The sequence below is a fragment of the Myotis davidii genome, unplaced genomic scaffold (assembly GCF_000327345.1).
Source record: "Myotis davidii unplaced genomic scaffold, ASM32734v1 scaffold149, whole genome shotgun sequence".
In the NCBI taxonomy this organism is placed as follows: domain Eukaryota; kingdom Metazoa; phylum Chordata; class Mammalia; order Chiroptera; family Vespertilionidae; genus Myotis; species Myotis davidii.
The window spans coordinates 945614-956215 of NW_006352194.1; the positions used below are offsets into that span (position 1 = coordinate 945614).

A 10602-nucleotide genomic window follows, 5' to 3' on the forward strand; every position below is an offset into this window, starting at 1 on the left:
TATATGGCTAAGTGAACGACTGTACATCTGTCCAACAGACCAACTGACCAGCTGGTACATATGATGCACACTGGCCATTTAAAAATAAACATTGACTAGCACATGTGCGATACATATAAAACTCTCATTGGCACCAATCGCACGATGTGTTTTGATCTGTCATTGACTATGAATTTGGTTGATACTTCTATTATAGAGAAAGGGCAAATAGCAATATTAAAATATTTCTTCTAATTAATTTCCTTTCAATGTGCATGAATCTGTGCACTGAGCCACTAGTATATACATATAGATAGCATATATACATATATATACATGTGTGTATATATATGATTAAATACTAAAAAGGACTACAAAGGGATTTCAATCTCTAGCCCAGTAAAGTACATAATGTTAGTGCTGCTAAGAGGCAAAAGACTGAAATAAGTGACATTATGGATTAAAATAAAATTGTCAATGCCCACTGTACCAAGTACTGTGCTAGACTTTGAAAATAGAGAACAAGCCAAACACAGACCCTTGTCTTCAAGAGCACACAATACGGTTGTTATTAATTGAATATCCATGGTACCAAGGCTATTGTAATCAGAGCTCCACAGAGGGACTGAAAAAGGCTAACTTAACTGAATGACCAAAATTAATAACTAGGAAAGTGAATTCAAAAGGAACAACATGGAATGACATTACATCTTGCTTATGCTTTTTACTCATACATCTTAAAAGAAAGTACAAAAATGACTAGGGGGAAACAAACTAAACATCTAACAGTAGAGCAAGAAAAAATTTGGAAATTACTAATGAAAAAAATGAGAACTTCAACAGATCACAAGCAACTTTTGATATGTAGTCTTCATTCTAAGGAAAGCACAATTAACTTAATATACTCTTATTTAAACACTTAAAGCTCTAATAATATTGAGGGCTCATTTGTTTTCAGAACATGAAAGTTCAATAACAACTTTCTCTAGCTAGAGTACAAAGGTTTAAGAATGATATCTGCTGTAACTTAGGCTATTGCAGGCCAGCTCTAGTTGATACTCAAGGAAAAGGAAAAAGAAAGAAGCCAGTTGCTAAAAGCTGGAGATATGAAAAATATAAAAATACCTTAAGACACAGAGGAAAACATATGACATAATATTATAAAGAAAATATGAGCTACGATGCAGATGTTACACCTCCCAAAAGGTATTCTATTCCTGGAGCTCCAAAATGTCTTGCATGTCACCAGTTAACGCCATCCCTTCCACAGACTTTTACTAGTAACTTAGGCTATTGTGAAGCTGTCTTCCATGAACATATCTCTGCTATTATAAAGAGAGCTAATAAGAAAATAAAGTTCACACTGGCCTGTTGCTCAGTGGTTAGCACATTGGGCACACACTGAAGGGTCTCGTGTTCAATTCCCAGTCAAAGGTATGTACCTGGGTTGCAGGTTTGATCCCCGCCCCCAGTTAGTGGAGGCAACCAATTGATGTTTCTCTCTCTCTTTCTTCTCCTCCCTGTCCCTCCCTTCCAATTTTTCTAAAACTCAATGAAGCCTGGCTAGCATGGCTCAGTGGTTGAGCATCGACCTATGAACCAGGAGGTCATGGTTCGATTCCCGGTCAGGGCATATGCCTGGGATGCGGGCTCACATCCAAGATTTCTTTATCTCCCTTTTCTCTCTCAAAATCAATAAAAATATTTTTTAAAAATCAATGGAAAAAATATCCTCAGGTGAGGATTAACAACAAAAATAAATAAATAAAATTCAATTAACAATTCAATTTGGAGGAATTTATCTACTTCATAACAAAGGGTACCAGTAAACAGCCTGAGGTCAACCAGCCTTAGAAAAAAGTACACCTGGAGAAAGTACTCATCTGGAACGAGGGATTGAACGCTAATATCCCAAACACACATCAGGAACCACCTATTTCACGTGTGCCATGTCCTTGTTCGGGCTCTGGATAATGTGGCAGAAAGAGAAAACAGACTTAAAATACTTACTGAATTCCAGCCTTCTCATTGTGTCAATGAGCACATTCCAAAACAAAATACTTAGCCCTTCTGAGTTTCAATTTTTTTTTTAATCCTCGCCTGAGGATATTTTTCCACTGATTTTTAGAGAGAGTGGAAGAGAGGGGGAAAGACAGAGGAAAATACCGATGTGAGAGAAACATATCAATTGGTTGCCTCCTGCATACACCCTGACCAGGATATGCACCAAAATGTTTGCTCTCTGGTAGGACAACAGGTGTCTTTTTCTCTCTGTTCCTATGTATTTTCCAAGTATTGTAAACACTTGCTGCTTTTATAATAATATAAAAATAGCTGTTAGGAACCAGCTTTGAACAGAAAAAAACATGAGTTGGAATATGGCTCTACTACACACTAGGGTGTGTGATCTTGGGCAAAACTATTTTTCTTTAAGTTCCTGGGTTGGTTTTTTTCTTGTTTTTGTCTTTTTTAACTTGCCATGTAGGTATATGTACTAATATCTATCTCATAGGATTATTGGAAACATTAATGAGATGATACATTGTAAAACAGTACAATACCTGACATGTGGCAAGTGTTCAAGAAACACTTCACCTGTTACATGAAGATAATAGTACCTATGTTAGTGCTGTTGTGAGAATTACATGACACAACTGGATAATTTACTAAGTGTGAGTGACAGTATTATTTCCGTTAAGAAAAAAATTGTTTAAGAAAGCTTCCTCTAAGACAGTAGTTCTCAACCTTCCTAATGCCGCGACCCTTTAATACAGTTCCTCATGTTATGGTGACCCCCAACCATAAAATTATTTTCATTGCTACCTCATAACTGTAATTTTGCTACTGTTATGAATTGTAAATATCTGATATGCAGGATGTATTTTCATTGTTACAAATTGAACATAATTAAAGCACAGTGATTAATCACAAAAACAATATGTAATTATATATGTGTTTTCCGATGGTCTTAGGCAACCCCGTGAAGGGGTTGAGACCCACAGGTTGAGAACCGCTGCTCTAAGAGAACCGTCAATGTGAAAGGGACATATCAATTGATTACCTCCACACATGTCCCTACCAGGGCCAGGGATCAAACCTGCAACTGAGCAATCCCTCATACCTGTGGACCCAACACAATGGACTAATGGACTGCAAATAGCCTAATGCTAAACCAGACCCAGCTCCACCATGGAACGGAGACTTTTTCTTTTAAATATATATAAAAGACCCACTTTGGTCGGGCTGGCATGGAGATTTTGGATGCTGGCTTTGCTTCTAGCTCTACTAAATTCCCAGCTGCACATCTTTCAGGACTGGATCAAGTGAAATGGGACTTTAGCAACACAAAGATGTAATTTCACGCAAAAAAAAAAAAATAATAATGAAGGAAGGAAGGAAGGAAGGCAGGCAGGCTTCTCTTGACCTGGCTGGTGTGGCTCAGCTGCTTGGTATCATCCCATGCACCAGGAGGTTGCTGATTTGATTCCTAGGTTTCAGGCTTGATCCCCAGTAGGGGGCATGCAGGAGGCAGTCTATTGATGCTGCACTCTCACATCGATGTTTCTCTCTCTCCTTACCTCTCTCTAAACTATTTTTTTAAAAGAAAGAAAGCCTCCTCTTAGCCCTGGCCAGTAGCTTAGATGGTCAGAGCATCGACTGGATATGACAAGGATGTGAGTTCATCCCTGGTCAGAGGACATACAAGCAACAACCAATGAATGCATGAATAAATAGAACAACAAATCTCTCTCTCTCTCTCTCTCTCTCTCTCTCTCTCGGAAAATAGTCTGGCCGGTGTGGCTCTGTGGTTGAGCATCAACCTATGAACCTGGAAGTCACGGTTCAATACCCGGTCAGGGAACATGCCCAGGTTGCGGCTCGATTCCCAGTGTGGGGCATGCAGGAAGCAACCGATCAATGATTCTCTCTCATCATTGATGATTCTATATCTCTCTCCCTTCCTCTCTGATATCAATTTTTTTTAAGTTAAACATAAAGTTAGTTACCACATGAACCAGAAATTCCACTCCTAAATATATACCCAAAAGAAATGAAAACATGTCCACATGAAGACTTGCATATGAATGTTCACAGCAGCATTGTTTATAATAGCCCAAAAGTAGAAATAACCCAAGAGTCCATATCCATCAATGGACAAATAAAATGTGGTTGATCTATGTAATGGAATATTATTCAGCCATATAAAGGAATGAAGTTCTGACTCATGTTACAACTTGAAAACATTGTTAAGTGAAAGAAGCCAGTCACAAAAAGATACATATTGTATGAATCCATTTATATTAAAGATCAAGAATCGTTTACGTAAAGCTACAGAGACAGAAAGATCAGTGGCTGTCTAAGGTTGAGGGAGAAGGTGGGAGTAATGGGGGGCAGGTGATGAAAATGTTCTGGAATTAGATAGTGGTGATGGTTGCACCACTTTGTAAATATATTAAAAACTGCAGAATTGCCCTGACTGGTTTGGCTCAGTGGCTGGAGCATCGGCCTGCGGACTAAAAGGTCCCAGGTTCGATTCCGGTCTGGGGCATGTGCCTTGGTTGCGGGCACATCCCTAGTGGGAGGTGTGCAGGAGGCAGCTGATCGGTGTTTCTCATCGATGTTTCTGACTCTAACCCTCTCCCTTTCTCTCTGTAAAACATAAAATATTTAAAAAACAACAACTGCAGAATTATATACATTAAAAGGCAAGATTTTATGATATGTGAATTATATCTCAATTATAAAGAAGTCCCCAAACCCTTTCTTCTTTTCTCTACTTCAAAATCACAACTTATGAAAAGAAAATTTAGTCTTGACCCTTTCCTTTCTTTGTGTGACTCCTACCTTGTAGTTATTTACGTGGCTTCTTTCTTAAAACACTAAAAGCATCCTGAGGGCCAGCTCTTCATCTGATTCATCTATTGATCCTTTTAGGTCTCCAAGGAGTGATATGGGCTTAATGGGTGCCAATAAATACTTACTGAATAATAGCACGACTACCTTACATACATGTAGTGTTTTATACCTATCAGGGTACTTTTGGTCATGCTTTTAATTTGAACTCTACAACAATCCTGTGAGGAAGCTATTATCATCCCCATTTAACCAGGGAGAACTGAAGCACAGTGTAATGTGGTGCTGAGGAAGAAGTACTGGACTGCATCTACAGTCGGTGCTCCAGGCCAGGCTTTGCCTCTCTGGCTGTATGACCCGCAGTGGGGCATTTCACTTTGCTAGCTCATTTCCCCATCTGTAAAATGGGAGGCAGACTAGGAGATGAGCTACAAAACCCCTTTCAATGCCACTCTCCTGATTCTAAAGACACACTGCTAGGTAGTAGTAGGGAGTGGAGTTTGAACTCCCATCTTTCCTCTGGGCATGCTGCCTCCCACAGCAGGGAATTGCCCTAAGCAGGAGTGACAACTGACCCCTTTTCAACATTATGAATTATGCAAAAGATGTATGCACGTTTCCTTTCACTATTTGTGGTGGTTTTCCTGTTGGAGCATTCCTATGGTAAAGAAAGATAAATGCACTTCCGATGCCTAAAGCTCATTGGAACTAGCAAAATAAAATGAGTTGGGCTGTGGAGTCTGAGTTACCTAAGGTTCCAATTCCAGTTCTGCTACCTACTTTCTATGTGACAGCATTTCTAAACCTGGGTTTCCTAATCTGTAAAACAGAGATAGTAATGCCTGCCTTTGCAGAGTGATAAATGGAAGAGCCATACATATAAAATACCTGCCACTGAGCCCTGTAAATATTTATTGAACAGTCTAAGCATTTTACAAGTGTCATCTGACTACTACTCATAACAACCCTATGAGACAGGTACTATTATTATCCTCATTTTACAGATGAAGGATCTGGGGCATAGAGAAGGTCATTTGCCCAAAGTTAGAGTTATTAAATGAAGAGTCAAACTAGATAGTTTAATTGCAGGACCCATGCTGTTGGCCATTAAAAAAAGTTACTATTACCATCTGTAATCAGGCCATGTCCAAGCAGTCTTGCATAAAAGAAATTTTGCCTCCTACCATTCGTTAGGGTTAAGCTAAGGAATCACAATCACCTTGACTCTGCTGGTCTCAAACACAATAAAGACAGCATTTCAGATAAACACCAATCAGAAAGGTTATATGCACCCCTATGTTCACAGCAGCACAATTTACAGTAGCTAAGATCTGGAAACAGTCTAAGTGCCCATCGGCAGATGAGTGGATTAAAAAACTGTGGTACATCTGCACAATGGAATACTACGCTGCTGTAAAAAAGGAATTCTTACCATTTGCAACAGCATGGATGGCTCTGGAGAGCATTATGCTAAGTGAAATAAGCCAGTCGGAGGAAGATAAATATCACATGATCTCAATCATTTGTGGAATATAATGAACAATATAAACTGATGAACAAAATAGATCCAGAGACAGAGAAGCATCAAATAAACCATCCAACCTCAGAGGGAAGGCAGGGGAAGAGGGAGTAAGAGATAAACCAAAGGACTTGCATGCATGCATATAAACATAACTAATGGACACCGACAGTAAGTGGGTGAGGGCATGTGTTGGCGGGTGGGAGCAGCCAGTGAGAGGTCAATGGGGGAAAAAGATATATGTAATACTTTAAACAGTAAAGAATTTAAATTAAAAAAGAGAGTGCATTTCAGGGTCATGGACTAAGTTGGCACAAGGACAGCATCTAAAAAAGGTGTGCTCGGTAGGACAGGCCTGTCAGCAAAGCGTGTTTGGAAAAGTTCTTTGACACCTTTGAGGCTCCAGGCTCAAATGAGGTGTCCATATGGGGCTGACAGAAGCTTTTTAGGTGGAAGTCCATCCTAAGAAATCTTTCATTTGTGGGAGACTCTGGATGAAAACTAACCTTAATTCTCTGCCTGAACAGGTTCTGTTTTGCCATGTGAGCTTTGTGAAATTAATTTCCTTGATGTTTTCAGAAGTTTGCTTTTCAGTGATCACAGCTAGTTCTCCTGCCTTCTAGGGCCACGATTACCTTCTGATAGTAGAAGAGAACAGAAAGAGAAAAGGGATCACATTTTGATAATGCTGTCTTCTCTCACTGTTTTTATGAGCACCCACAGTCTTGGATTTTGCCTTCTTAACCCTGCTATGACTCAAAGTATTTCTCATAAGGAAGCCTTTGAAGTTTCACCCTCTAACTTTACTTCTAGCAGAAAGGTCAAGGGACATTAAGCCAATCAATGTGGAAATGCATCCTTCTATTTCAGTTATAGCTGTGTTACATATAGATGTCTGACTCAAGAGGGAACAGGTAAGTCATCAGCACCCGAACAGGCCTCAACTTATGAAGTTACCTGACCAGAAATGCCTGACTCCCATTCTGAGAAAGGCTCTCTAAAAGATTCTGGGATAGCCCTAGCTGGTGTTGCTCAGTAGATAGAGCGTCAGCCTGTGGACTGCAGGGTCCCAGGTTCAATTCCAGTCAAGGGCACATGCCCAGGTTGCTAGATCCTCAGTAGGGGGCATGCAGGAGGCAGCCTATCAGTGATTCTCTCTTAACATTGATGTTTCTCTCTTTCTCTCTCCCTCTCCCTTCCTGTCTGAAATCAATAAAATATTTTTCAAAAATAAAATTTCTAGGATAAGCACAGTTCTATGCTATCTGAAAATAGAATCTGGAGGTTATAAACAAGGACGAAATTCTACCATGGTCCTGATCCTAACACTGCCTCCAAAGAGCCTCTATATAGGTCTGATCCTGTTCTGTGCCCCCAAACCCCAAAATGGGTTTAATACCTCCCCAGATGGCTACAGGGAGATTAAGGGTTATTATTCTTGGCATCTAGTTCTATCACAGCTCTAACAATTGTGACCTTGCTCATCCTAAAGTAAGACTTTAAATTAAAAATGCAAACAGTGATCCCTGATTCTGACTCTAGAGTAGGATGAGAATTTTCTTAGAGCAAGGCCTTTGGCACTAACTCCTATACTCGAACCTGTTGACTGAATCCTCCTCTTTTTTTTAATATATATTTTTATTGATTTCAGAGAGGAAGGGAAAGGGAGAGAGAGATAGAAACATCAATGATGAGAGAGAATCATTGATTGGCTGCCACCTCCAGGCCCCCTACTGGGGACCAAGCCGCAACCCAGGCATGTGCCCTTGATCACAATCGAACCCGGGGCCCTTCAGTCCGCAGGCCGACGCTGTCCACTCAACCAAACCGGCTAGGGCTTGAATCTTCTTATTCAGGCCTCAAGTTTTTAAGGTATTAGTCACTAATGCCACAAAGCCCTTCGAGGAGTCGGCAGCTATTACTAATAACACAAAGAATGAATCCCAGAGTTCTCAGGGTTTCAGTCAGGTCTGAATTCACCCTGAAGAAACCAAAGTACCCCCTTACTCCCAAGACTAGACTCTTGAGGGCAACCAGTGAGGTCTAGTGAGAAGCATATATTACATCATTTAGGCCTCATAAGCCCATTGTAAAGTGGGTGCTGTCACAAGTCTCATTTCACAAAGAAAACTAGCTCAGAGAGGACACAGATTTACCCTAGGACACACATCTAAGAAAGTGCAGACATAGGCTCAAATATCAGCCCTGTTTAAAAAACACAACAAAACAAAACCAGCCTACTACTACTTGCTATGTAACCTCCAGTATATATTTTTTTAATTTTCTGGAATCTCAGTTTCCTCATTTGTAAAGTGGGGATAACAATACCTGAGGATTAAATGAGATATTATATGAAAAGTGTCTAGCAAGTGCCTGGCACAAAGTATTGGTTTTTTACAGATCCAAAGAATGGGACTTCGACATAATTTTCACATAACAGAATTTAGAGTACTAAAAGATCACTTAGTCCAATTACCTACATAAATATGAACTTCTCTACTATATCCGTGATAAGAAGTGGCAAAGCCTCTCCTTGAATACCTCCAATAGTGGGTAACTCACTCCCTCATAAGGCAGCCCATTTTGCTTTTCTCTCCTATCAAGCTGCCTCCCCTCTTGGAATTTCCATCCTTTGATCCTAGTTCTGCCTTCCAGAATCACACAGAGAAAGTCCAGTTCCCTTTCCACGTGACAGATCTTCAAGTATCTGAAGGCAGGTATCATGTTTCCCAGACTCTAGCTTTGGTCCTTTCAGCTTTTCCTCATGTGTCACAGGCCTAGAAGTGACAGATCTGGGTTTGAATTCTGAGCCTTCCCCTTACTAGCTGTGTGACCTTAAGCAAGTTATTTAAAATCTCTGAAGCTGTATCTTTTTTTGTATTGTTTTTCTTGTTAGTATTCACCCGAGGACATTTTTCCATTGATTTTGAGAGTGGAAGAGAGAGGGAAAGACAGAGAAATATCAATGCCTCCTGCAAGAGCCCTGACCAGGCCCTGGGCCGGGGAGGAGCCTGCAACCAAGGTACGTGCGCTTGACTGAAATCAAACCTAGGGCCCTTCGGTCCACAAGCCAATGCTCTATCCACTGAGCCAAACTGGCTAAGGCTGAACCTGTATCTTCATATGTCTAATGCAGAAAATGATTTTCACCTCACAGGGCAGTCATGAGGGTTACATTAGTTAAAGTAAGAACACTACTTAGGGCAGAACCAAACAAATAGCAGTCACTTTTTAGGATGTATGTCAACTAGTATACCTCTCTCAAAGTAAATCAGAATTAAACATAACACCAAGGGACTGGTTTCTGATGGCAACTGGCAGGGCCTGGGTTTTGAAGAGCTGCCTGAGAAGAAAGCACAGCCTAGGAGCTATGTGGGCCATCTGCAATGGCAGCCCAAAGATGGAGTGGAGAATCTGGAAAGGTGAGGATGAAGAAAAATAAAAACGGGATGTATCATTAAGCCAAAGAAAAGGTAATATCACCATTTACATGCTTTCTATTACTTCCTCTCTGAAACCCAGGACGCCACCTGTGAGCGACATTTCCTAATTCAGAAAGGAGAGAAGAAAATAAAAATAATTAAAGTCACAGTTCTGCATCTTCTCAGTAGTTGGCCCCTCCAGATCCACAGATGGTTAGTGGGGACCTTCAGTTATATCCTTTAAGATCCTGAAGTTCAGGTGTGTGAAAATACCCTTCACAGGATGTCCCAGGAGTCAATACTGACTTTCTTCCCGCTAGAAAAATTGTCAGCTGTGTGACCACTCTAAAACTCAAAACTGGCAAATCGGAAATGTTAATACCATCACCATAATCTACACATATTTTCTTTCTGTCAGTAATCCCAAGGGAAGGAATTCCAGGCAGAAATATGAATTGTTTTTCAATTATTCTGCAGTGTTGACCCAAAGCACTGCTATTACAAATTGAGATGTGACTTGAATGTAAGTGCTTCCAAACTGGTCAAAAGAAGGAAGGATAGCTGGACCCCAGAATTATTAAAGCAGCATGATCACAAAGTATGGCAGAAGAGGTAATTCCTGCTTGCCAATGAAACACCATAATCGCCGAAGCCGGTTTGGCTCAGTGGACAGAGCGTCAGCCTGCGGACTGAAAGGTCCCGGGTTCGATTCCGGTCAAGGGCATGTACCTGGGTTGTGGGCACACCCCCAGTGGGAGATGTGCAGGAGGCGGCTGATCAATGTTTCTCTCTCATCGATGTTTCTAACTCTCTATCTCTCTCCCTTCC

General features: G+C 40.7%; 1 protein-coding gene across 1 annotated transcript in view; it reads right to left on the bottom strand.

Annotated features, from left to right (window-relative positions):
• The window catches only part of WDTC1 (WD and tetratricopeptide repeats 1), a 47748-nt gene extending 40749 nt beyond the window's left edge, over positions 1-6999 (bottom strand). The window contains exon 1 of the mRNA XM_006777482.2: positions 6859-6999. The gene's annotated coding sequence lies outside the window, so the exon portion shown is untranslated. The remainder of the gene's footprint in view (positions 1-6858) is intronic.
• Between the last annotated feature and the right edge of the window lie 3603 nt (positions 7000-10602).